A 12,325-nucleotide genomic window follows, 5' to 3' on the forward strand; every position below is an offset into this window, starting at 1 on the left:
CTCTGTGTTCCCCTGTCTGGTGTATCTGCTGCATGTGACACTGTGACCTCTCCTCATACAGACACTACATCCCTAAGACCTCAGGGCACTGTCCTATCCTGGTCTCATCCTACTTATCTAATCGCTCTCTCAGTGTTCCCCTCTCTGGTGTCTCTGCTGCATTTGACACTGTGACCTCTCCTCATACAGACACTACATCCCTAGGACCTAAGGGCACTGTCCTATCCTGGTCTCATCCTACTTATCTAATCGCTCTCAGTGTTCTCCTCTCTGGGTCTCTGCTGCATGTGACACTGTGACCTCTCCTCATACAGACACTACACCCCTAGGTCCTCAGGGCACTGTCCTATCCTGGTCTCATCCTACTTATCTAATCGCTCTCTCAGTGTTCCCCTCTCTGGTGTCTCTGCTGCATGTGACACTGTGACCTCTCCTCATACAGACACTACATCCCTAGGTCCTCAGGGCACTGTCCTATCCTGGTCTCATCCTACTTATCAAATCGCTCTCAGTGTTCTCCTCTCTGGTGTCTCTGCTGCATGTGACACTGTGACCTCTCCTCATACAGACACTACATCCCTAGGTACTCAGGACACTGTCCTATCCTGGGTCTCATCCTACTAATCTAATCACTCTCTCAGTGTTCCTCTCTGGTGTCTCTGCTGCATGTGACACTGTGACCTCTCCTCATACAGACACTACATCCCTAGGTCCTCAGGGCACTGTCCTATCCTGGTCTCATCCTACTTATCTAATCGCTCTCAGTGTTCTCCTCTCTGGTGTCTCTGCTGCATGTGATACTGTGACCTCTCCTCATACAGACACTACATCCCTAGGTCCTCAGGGCACTGTCCTATACTGGGTCTCATCCTACTAATCTAATCGCTCTCTCAGTGTTCCCCTCTCTGGTGTTTCTGCTGCATGTGACACTGTGACCTCTCCTCATACAGACACTACATCCCTAGGTCCTCAGGACACTGTCCTATCCTGCTCTCATCCTACTTCTGTAATTGCTGTCTCAGTGTTCCCCTCTCTGGTGTCTCTGCTGCATGTGACACTGTGACCTCTACTCATACAGACACTACATCCCTAGGTCCTCAGGACACTGTCCTATCCTGGTCTCATCCTATTTATCTAATCACTCTCTCAGTGTTCCCCTCTCTGGTGTCTCTGCTGCATGTGACACTGTGACCACTCTCTCCTCATACAGACACTACATCCCTAGGTCCTCAGGACACTATCCTATCCTGGTCTCATCCTACTTATCTAATCACTATCTCAGTGTTCCCCTCTCTGGTGTCTCTGCTGCATGTGACACTGTGACCTCTCCTCATACAGACACTACATCCCTAGGTCCTCAGGACACTGTCCTATCCTGCTCTCATCCTACTTATCTAATCACTCTCTCAGTGTTCACTTCTCTGGTGTCTCTGCTGCATGTGACACTGTGACCTCTCCTCATACAGACACTACATCCCTAGGACCTCAGGGCACTGTCCTATCCTGGGTCTCATCCTACTTATCAAATCGCTATCTCAGTGTTCCTCTCTCTGGTGTCTCTGCTGCATGTGACACTGTGACCTCTCCTCATACAGACACTACATCCCTAGGACCTCAGGGCACTGTCCTATCCTGGTGTCATCCTACTTATCTAATCGCTCTCAGTGTTCTCCTCTCTGGGTCTGTGCTGCATGTGACACTGTGACCTCTCCTCATACAGACACTACACCCCTAGGTCCTCAGGGCACTGTCCTATCCTGGTCTCATCCTACTTATCTAATCGCTCTCTCAGTGTTCCCCTCTCTGGGGTCTCTGCTGCATGTGACACTGTGACCTCTCCTCATACAGACACTACATCCCTAGGTCCTCAGGACACTGTCCTATCCTGGGTCTCATCCTACTTATCTAATCGCTCTCTGTGTTCCCCTCTCTGGTGTCTCTGCTGCATGTGACACTGTGACCTCTCCTCATACAGACACTACATCCCTAGGACCTCAGGGCACTGTTCTATCCTGGTCTAATACTACTTATCTAATCGCTCTCTCAGTGTTACCCTCTCTGGTGTCTCTGCTGCATGTGACACTGTGACCTCTCCTCATTCAGACACTACATCCCTAGGTCCTCAGGACACTGTCCTATCCTGGTCTCATCTTATTTATCTAATCGCTCTCTCGGTGTTCCCCTCTCTGGGTCTCTGCTGCATGTTACACTGTGACCTCTCCTCATACAGACACTACATCACTAGGTCCTCAGGACACTGTCCTATCCTGGTCTCATCCTACTTATCTAATCGCTCTCTCAGTGTTCACCTCTCTGGTGTCTCTGCTGCATGTGACACTGTGACCTCTCCTCATACAGACACTACATCCCTAGGTCCTCAGGGCACTGTCCTATCCTGTTCTCATCCTACTTATCTAATCGCTCTCAGTGTTCTCCTCTCTGGTGTCTCTGCTGCATGTGACACTGTGACCTCTCCTCATACAGACACTACATCCCTAGGTCCTCAGGGCACTGTCCTATACTGGGTCTCATCCTACTTATCTAATCGCTCTCTCAGTGTTCCCCTCTCTGGTGTTTCTGCTGCATGTGACACTGTGACCTCTCCTCATACAGACACTACATACCTAGGTCCTCAGGACACTGTCCTATCCTGGTCTCATCCTATTAATCTAATCGCTCTCTCAGTGTTCCCCTCTCTGGGTCTCTGCTGCATGTGACACTGTGACCTCTCCTCATACAGACACTACATCCCTAGGTCCTCAGGACACTGTCCTATCCTGGGTCTCATCCTACTTATCTAATCGCTCTCTCAGTGTTCCCTTCTCTGGTGTCTCTGCTGCAGGTGACACTGTGACCTCTCCTCATACAGACACTACATCCCTAGGTCCTCAGGACACTGTCCTATCCTGGTCTCATCCTACTTATCTAATCACTCTCTCAGTGTTCCCCTGTCTGGTGTCTCTGCTGCATGTGACACTGTGACCTCTCCTCTTACAGACACTACATCCCTAGGTCCTCAGGGCACTGTCCTATCCTGGTCTCATCCTACTTATCTAATCGCTCTCAGTGTTCTCCTCTCTGGTGTCTCTGCTGCATGTGATACTGTGACCTCTCCTCATACAGACACTATATCCCTAGGTCCTCAGGACACTGTCCTATCCTGGGTCTCATCCTACTAATCTAATCACTATCTCAGTGTTCCCCTGTCTGGTGTCTCTGCTGCATGTGACACTGTGACCTTTCCTCATACAGACACTACATCCCTAGGTCCTCAGGACACAGTCCTATCCTGGGTCTCATCCTACTAATCTAATCACTCTCTCAGTGTTCCTCTCTGGTGTCTCTGCTGCATGTGACACTGTGACCTCTCCTCTTACAGACACTACATCCCTAGGTCCTCAGGGCACTGTCCTATCCTGGTCTCATCCTACTTATCTAATCGCTCTCAGTGTTCTCCTATCTGGTGTCTCTGCTGCATGTGATACTGTGACCGCTCCTCATACAGACACTACATCCCTAGGTCCTCAGGACACTGTCCTATCCTGGTCTCATCCTATTTATCTAATCACTCTCTCAGTGTTCCCCTCTCTGTGTCTCTGCTGCATGTGACACTGTGACCTCTCCCCATACAGACACTACATCCCTAGGTCCTCAGGTCACAGTCGTATCCTGGGTCTCATCCTACTTATCTAATCGCTCTCTCAGTGTTCTCCTCTCTGGTGTCTCTGCTGCATGTGACACTGTGACCTCTCCTCATACAGACACTACATCCCTAGGTCCTCAGGACACTGTCCTATCCTGGTCTCATCTTATTTATCTAATCGCTCTCTCGGTGTTCCCCTCTCTGGGTCTCTGCTGCATGTTACACTGTGACCTCTCCTCATACAGACACTACATCACTAGGTCCTCAGGACACTGTCCTATCCTGGTCTCATCCTACTTATCTAATCGCTCTCTCAGTGTTCGCCTCTCTGGTGTCTCTGCTGCATGTGACACTGTGACCTCTCCTCATACAGACACTACATCCCTAGGTCCTCAGGGCACTGTCCTATCCTGTTCTCATCCTACTTATCTAATCGCTCTCAGTGTTCTCCTCTCTGGTGTCTCTGCTGCATGTGACACTGTGACCTCTCCTCATACAGACACTACATCCCTAGGTCCTCAGGGCACTGTCCTATACTGGGTCTCATCCTACTTATCTAATCGCTCTCTCAGTGTTCCCCTCTCTGGTGTTTCTGCTGCATGTGACACTGTGACCTCTCCTCATACAGACACTACATACCTAGGTCCTCAGGACACTGTCCTATCCTGGTCTCATCCTATTAATCTAATCGCTCTCTCAGTGTTCCCCTCTCTGGGTCTCTGCTGCATGTGACACTGTGACCTCTCCTCATACAGACACTACATCCCTAGGTCCTCAGGACACTGTCCTATCCTGGGTCTCATCCTACTTATCTAATCGCTCTCTCAGTGTTCCCTTCTCTGGTGTCTCTGCTGCAGGTGACACTGTGACCTCTCCTCATACAGACACTACATCCCTAGGTCCTCAGGACACTGTCCTATCCTGGTCTCATCCTACTTATCTAATCACTCTCTCAGTGTTCCCCTGTCTGGTGTCTCTGCTGCATGTGACACTGTGACCTCTCCTCTTACAGACACTACATCCCTAGGTCCTCAGGGCACTGTCCTATCCTGGTCTCATCCTACTTATCTAATCGCTCTCAGTGTTCTCCTCTCTGGTGTCTCTGCTGCATGTGATACTGTGACCTCTCCTCATACAGACACTATATCCCTAGGTCCTCAGGACACTGTCCTATCCTGGGTCTCATCCTACTAATCTAATCACTATCTCAGTGTTCCCCTGTCTGGTGTCTCTGCTGCATGTGACACTGTGACCTTTCCTCATACAGACACTACATCCCTAGGTCCTCAGGACACAGTCCTATCCTGGGTCTCATCCTACTAATCTAATCACTCTCTCAGTGTTCCTCTCTGGTGTCTCTGCTGCATGTGACACTGTGACCTCTCCTCTTACAGACACTACATCCCTAGGTCCTCAGGGCACTGTCCTATCCTGGTCTCATCCTACTTATCTAATCGCTCTCAGTGTTCTCCTATCTGGTGTCTCTGCTGCATGTGATACTGTGACCTCTCCTCATACAGACACTATATCCCTAGGTCCTCAGGACACTGTCCTATCCTGGGTCTCATCCTACTAATCTAATCACTATCTCAGTGTTCCCCTGTCTGGTGTCTCTGCGGCATGTGACACTGTGACCTCTCCTCATACAGACACTACATCACTAGGTCCTCAGGACACTGTCCTATCCTGGTCTCATCCTACTTATCTAATCGCTCTCTCAGTGTTCCCCTCTCTGGTGTCTCTGCTGCATGTGACACTGTGACCTCTCCTCATACAGACACTACATCCCTAGGTCCTCAGGGCACTGTCCTATCCTGGTCTCATCCTATTTTTCTAATCGCTCTCTCAGTGTTCCCCTCTCTGGGTCTCTGCTGCATGTGACACTGTGACCTCTCCTCATACAGACACTACATCCCTAGGTCCTCAGGACACTGTCCTATCCTGGTCTCATCCTATTTATCTAATCACTCTCTCAGTGTTCCCCTCTCTGTGTCTCTGCTGCATGTGACACTGTGACCACTCCTCATACAGACACTACATCCCTAGGTCCTCAGGACAATGTCCTATCCTGGTCTCATCCTACTTATCTAATCGCTCTCTCGGTGTTCCCCTCTCTGGGTCTCTGCTGCATGTGACACTGTGACCTCTCCTCATACAGACACTACATCCCTAGGTCCTCAGGACACTGTCCTATCCTGGTCTCATCCTACTTATCTAATCGCTCTCTCAGTGTTCCCCTCTCTGTGTCTCTGCTGCATGTGATACTGTGACCTCTCCTCATACAGACACTACATCCCTAGGTCCTCAGGACACTGTCCTATCCTGGGTCTCATCCTACTAATCTAATCACTCTCTCAGTGTTCCTCTCTGGTGTCTCTGCTGCATGTGACACTGTGACCACTCCTCATACAGACACTACATCCCTAGGTCCTCAGGACACTGTCCTATCCTGGTCTCATCCTATTTATCTAATCGCTCTCTCGGTGTTCCCCTCTCTGGGTCTCTGCTGCATGTGACACTGTGACCTCTCCTCATACAGACACTACATCCCTAGGTCCTCAGGACACTTGCCTATCCTGGTCTCATCCTACTTATCTAATCGCTCTCTCAGTGTTCTCCTCTCTGGGGTCTTTGCTGCATGTGACACTGTGACCTCTCCTCATACAAACACTACATCCCTAGGTCCTCAGGGCACTGTCCTATCCTGGTCTCATCCTACTTATCTAATCGCTCTCTCAGTGTTCCCCTCTCTGTGTCTCTGCTGCATGTGATACTGTGACCTCTCCTCATACAGACACTACATCCCTAGGTCCTCAGGACACTGTCCTATCCTGGGTCTCATCCTACTAATCTAATCACTCTCTCAGTGTTCCTCTCTGGTGTCTCTGCTGCATGTGACACTGTGACCTCTCCTCATACAGACACTACATCCCTAGGTCCTCAGGGCACTGTCCTATCCTGTTCTCATCCTACTTATCTAATCGCTCTCAGTGTTCTCCTCTCTGGTGTCTCTGCTGCATGTGACACTGTGACCTCTCCTCATACAGACACTACATCCCTAGGTCCTCAGGGCACTGTCCTATACTGGGTCTCATCCTACTTATCTAATCGCTCTCTCAGTGTTCCCCTCTCTGGTGTTTCTGCTGCATGTGACACTGTGACCTCTCCTCATACAGACACTACATCCCTAGGTCCTCAGGACACTGTCCTATCCTGGTCTCATCCTACTTATCTAATCGCTCTCTCAGTGTTACCCTCTCTGGTGTCTCTGCTGCATGTGACACTGTGACCTCTCCTCATACAGACACTACATCTCTAGGTCCTCAGGACACTGTCCTATCCTGGTCTCATCCTACTTATGTAATCTCTCTCAGTGTTCCCCTCTCTGGGTCTCTGCTGCATGTGACACTGTGACCTCTCCTCATACAGACACTACATCCCTAGGTCCACAGGACACGGTCCTATCCTGGTCTCATCCTACTTATCTAATCACTCTCTCAGTGTTCCCCTCTCTGGTGTCTCTGCTGCATGTGACACTGTGACCTCTCCTCATACAGACACTACATCCCTAGGTCCTCAGGACACTGTCCTATCCTGGTCTCATCCTACTTATCTAATCGCTCTCTCAGTGTTACCCTCTCTGGGTCTCTGCTGCATGTGACACTGTGACCTCTCCTCATACAGACACTACATACCTAGGTCCTCAGGACACTGTCCTATCCTGGTCTCATCCTATTAATCTAATCGCTCTCTCAGTGTTCCCCTCTCTGGGTCTCTGCTGCATGTGACACTGTGACCTCTCCTCATACAGACACTACATCCCTAGGTCCTCAGGACACTGTCCTATCCTGGTCTCATCCTACTTATCTAATCACTCTCTCAGTGTTCTCCTCTCTGGTGTCTCTGCTGCATGTTACACTGTGACCTCTCCTCATACAGACACTACATCCCTAGGTCCTCAGGACACTGTCCTATCCTGGTCTCATCCTACTTATCTAATCGCTCTCTCAGTGTTCCCCTCTCTGTGTCTCTGCTGCATGTGACACTGTGACCTCTCCTCATACAGACACTACATCCCTAGGTCCTCAGGTCACAGTCGTATCCTGGTCTCATCCTACTTATCTAATCTCTCTGTGTTCCCCTGTCTGGTGTATCTGCTGCATGTGACACTGTGACCTCTCCTCATACAGACACTACATCCCTAAGACCTCAGGGCACTGTCCTATCCTGGTCTCATCCTACTTATCTAATCGCTCTCTCAGTGTTCCCCTCTCTGGTGTCTCTGCTGCATTTGACACTGTGACCTCTCCTCATACAGACACTACATCCCTAGGACCTAAGGGCACTGTCCTATCCTGGTCTCATCCTACTTATCTAATCGCTCTCAGTGTTCTCCTCTCTGGGTCTCTGATGCATGTGACACTGTGACCTCTCCTCATACAGACACTACACCCCTAGGTCCTCAGGGCACTGTCCTATCCTGGTCTCATCCTACTTATCTAATCGCTCTCTCAGTGTTCCCCTCTCTGGTGTCTCTGCTGCATGTGACACTGTGACCTCTCCTCATACAGACACTACATCCCTAGGTCCTCAGGGCACTGTCCTATCCTGGTCTCATCCTACTTATCTAATCGCTCTCAGTGTTCTCCTCTCTGGTGTCTCTGCTGCATGTGACACTGTGACCTCTCCTCATACAGACACTACATCCCTAGGTACTCAGGACACTGTCCTATCCTGGGTCTCATCCTACTAATCTAATCACTCTCTCAGTGTTCCTCTCTGGTGTCTCTGCTGCATGTGACACTGTGACCTCTCCTCATACAGACACTACATCCCTAGGTCCTCAGGGCACTGTCCTATCCTGGTCTCATCCTACTTATCTAATCGCTCTCAGTGTTCTCCTCTCTGGTGTCTCTGCTGCATGTGATACTGTGACCTCTCCTCATACAGACACTACATCCCTAGGTCCTCAGGGCACTGTCCTATACTGGGTCTCATCCTACTAATCTAATCGCTCTCTCAGTGTTCCCCTCTCTGGTGTTTCTGCTGCATGTGACACTGTGACCTCTACTCATACAGACACTACATCCCTAGGTCCTCAGGACACTGTCCTATCCTGGTCTCATCCTATTTATCTAATCACTCTCTCAGTGTTCCCCTCTCTGGTGTCTCTGCTGCATGTGACACTGTGACCACTCTCTCCTCATACAGACACTACATCCCTAGGTCCTCAGGACACTATCCTATCCTGGTCTCATCCTACTTATCTAATCACTATCTCAGTGTTCCCCTCTCTGGTGTCTCTGCTGCATGTGACACTGTGACCTCTCCTCATACAGACACTACATCCCTAGGTCCTCAGGACACTGTCCTATCCTGCTCTCATCCTACTTATCTAATCACTCTCTCAGTGTTCACTTCTCTGGTGTCTCTGCTGCATGTGACACTGTGACCTCTCCTCATACAGACACTACATCCCTAGGACCTCAGGGCACTGTCCTATCCTGGGTCTCATCCTACTTATCTAATCGCTATCTCAGTGTTCCTCTCTCTGGTGTCTCTGCTGCATGTGACACTGTGACCTCTCCTCATACAGACACTACATCCCTAGGACCTCAGGGCACTGTCCTATCCTGGTGTCATCCTACTTATCTAATCGCTCTCAGTGTTCTCCTCTCTGGGTCTGTGCTGCATGTGACACTGTGACCTCTCCTCATACAGACACTACACCCCTAGGTCCTCAGGGCACTGTCCTATCCTGGTCTCATCCTACTTATCTAATCGCTCTCTCAGTGTTCCCCTCTCTGGGGTCTCTGCTGCATGTGACACTGTGACCTCTCCTCATACAGACACTACATCCCTAGGTCCTCAGGACACTGTCCTATCCTGGGTCTCATCCTACTTATCTAATCGCTCTCTGTGTTCCCCTCTCTGGTGTCTTTGCTGCATGTGACACTGTGACCTCTCCTCATACAGACACTACATCCCTAGGTCCTCAGGACACTGTCCTATCCTGGTCTCATCCTACTTATCTAATCCCTCTCTCAGTGTTCCCTTCTCTGGTGTCTCTGCTGCATGTGACACTGTGACCTTTCCTCATACAGACACTACATCCCTAGGTCCTCAGGACACTATCCTATCCTGGCCCCATCCTACTTATCTAATCGCTCTCTCAGTGTTCCCCTCTCTGGTGTCTCTGCTGCATGTGACACTGTGACCTCTCCTCATATAGACACGACATCCCTAGGTCCTCAGGACACTGTCCTATCCTGGTCACTTCCTACTTATCTAATCACTACCTCAGTGTTCCCCTCTCTGGTCTCTGCTGCATGTGACACTGTGACCTCTCCTCATACAGACACTACATCCCTAGGTCCTCAGGACACTGTCCTATCCTGGTCTCATCCTACTTATCTAATCGCTCTCAGTGTTCCCCTTTCTGGTCTCTGCTGCATGTGACACTGTGACCTCTTCTCATACAGACACTACATCCCTAGGTCCTCAGGGCACTGTCCCATCCTGGAGCTCATCCTACTTATCTAATCACTCTCTCAGTGTTCCCTTCTCTGGGTCTCTGCTGCATGTGACACTGTGACCTCTCCTCATACAGACACTACATCCCTAGGTCCTCAGGACACTGTCCTATCCTGGTCTCATCCTACTTATCTAATCACTCTCTCAGTGTTCCCCTCTCTGGGTCTCTGCTGCATGTGACACTGTGACCTCTCAGTATGTTTGTACTGCAAAGGGTTAAGGTTCTCTTCACAAACATTTATTGGTTTTTCTGGAAAGAATCATACAAGCAAATCCATTCTGGGCCACGTTGGAGGATATGGCGGGCAGGGTGATGGCTGAATAACATGGCGCCAAACGCCTCTCGCAATTCTCTCCTAAAGATGCATTTCAGATTAAGCTCTCCAGCTTTGGGGAGCGGATTCACTGAAATCCATGTATATTTATACTCACACTCTCGCTGGTCTCCACGCACCGTGTCCAATTCAATGATAAGCTGGGCTTTCTGCGCTCCCCAGATATCGATGTATTACAGATTGTGCGCACTCACAGAGATTCTTTTCCTCATATTTCACAGCTGTCCGGTTGTTGATATACTACACGCCTTATCATTGTACACACGTATGGCGCAGCCCGGGCACGGCAACCTTCAGCCGGAGAGCGGTAAGGGACAGAGACGTCGCCCTATCAGACCGGTGTATGGAAACATCACGACGGCCGCCGCAGCAAAGCAAAGTGTCAGCTCCGCGACTCCTGCTTCACTTAATGTCTATTTGGAAGGTTAGAAAGAAAAAAAATCCAGTTCTGTTTATTCCAATTCACTTCTCTGCCAGAGAGCTCATATATATCAGAACGTGTCTCAGATGTGCCAGGCGAGCCTGCAGGCCCAGGCTGCCTCAGTAATCCAACACAATATGAATACAGCTCAGACGCTGAATTCCAAATGTCCCCACCAGCCCTGCAATGTGTGATTACCTTCCAGGCTACAGGAGACGGAGACGGAGTCACGGATAACAGGGCAACAATAAATATTGCTGAGGTGCTCGTCGTCCATCAGGCAACCTATGCTCCTGCCTAGGGCCCAGTGAGTCTTGAGGAACCCAGATTGCTCTAAACATTAATAGAGGGGGCCTAAAGCAGTAACTTGTCTAGGGCCGCATGGGGTACCTGTGAATAATTCAGGTGTTCATCAAAGTGAACTGGGAACGGTGCTTGTAAGTTATACATCTTAACAAGGGGTTTCCTGCCCGGAATTTAGCCATCCTATTGACTGCGCTGGGAGTATACCTTACACTAGTAACTGACCTGCTTCACACAGGTCACGTTGGGTCGGCGGCTTCACAATGATCTAGAGGAGTTTACAAGGGACGCATTACTGATATTGACATTATATAGCGCCAGTACCAATTGCCTACTAACATTTCCAGTGGACACCTAAGGCTAGCTATACACGTAACATCACGCGGGTGATGGGGTGACAGACACCCTGCGGATGGGGTAATAAGGCAACAGATAGGGTACTGCTGATCCTGCTTTGGCTTAACAGGTTGCAACACTTTGTCTGCTCTTATATTGTGTCTGCCAGTAATGGCGACTGTACTTGGTGTTTCCGCTATAATAACACATCAGTGCTCCTATGAGTTTTATGTAACTACGTATCTGGGGAAACAGGGCTTTGAGCTGATTTGGCGCAGAAAGCAGATTTTCAGTGTCCCCCCATGAAAATCCAGACGGCGCATGCGCGAGTATGGAAATGCTGGGGGGAGGGGCCTGCACGGGAGACGACATGACATCATGATGCATGGCGTCATGTTACTTAAAGGCCGGCCACCGCGGGGCTGTGGTAAGCACTGGCACTCCTGCAGTACACACTCAGAAAGGCAGTCTGTGGTCCCCCACCCCGGTCCCTCTTCTGCCCGTCTGCTGTGCAAAAGCGGGCAGGGTGATGACGAGATTCGCTCTGAATCACGTTATCATAGCCCAACCCCCGCTTTTCAATGCTGTAATCGGGGAAGTGTATAGTAGGGGTGTTGGGCAATTGCACCGCCATGCCCCCACACTGTCCACCTATGTTGATGCCCCTGCCTGTGGAGCCGATCTGGCTGCCTCCTCCCAGAGGCCATTGTCAATGAGTGGAGCAGCTCAGGGGGCACCCCGTGCGATAACGCA

Source organism: Pseudophryne corroboree, chromosome 10 (assembly GCF_028390025.1).
Source record: "Pseudophryne corroboree isolate aPseCor3 chromosome 10, aPseCor3.hap2, whole genome shotgun sequence".
NCBI lineage: Eukaryota > Metazoa > Chordata > Amphibia > Anura > Myobatrachidae > Pseudophryne > Pseudophryne corroboree.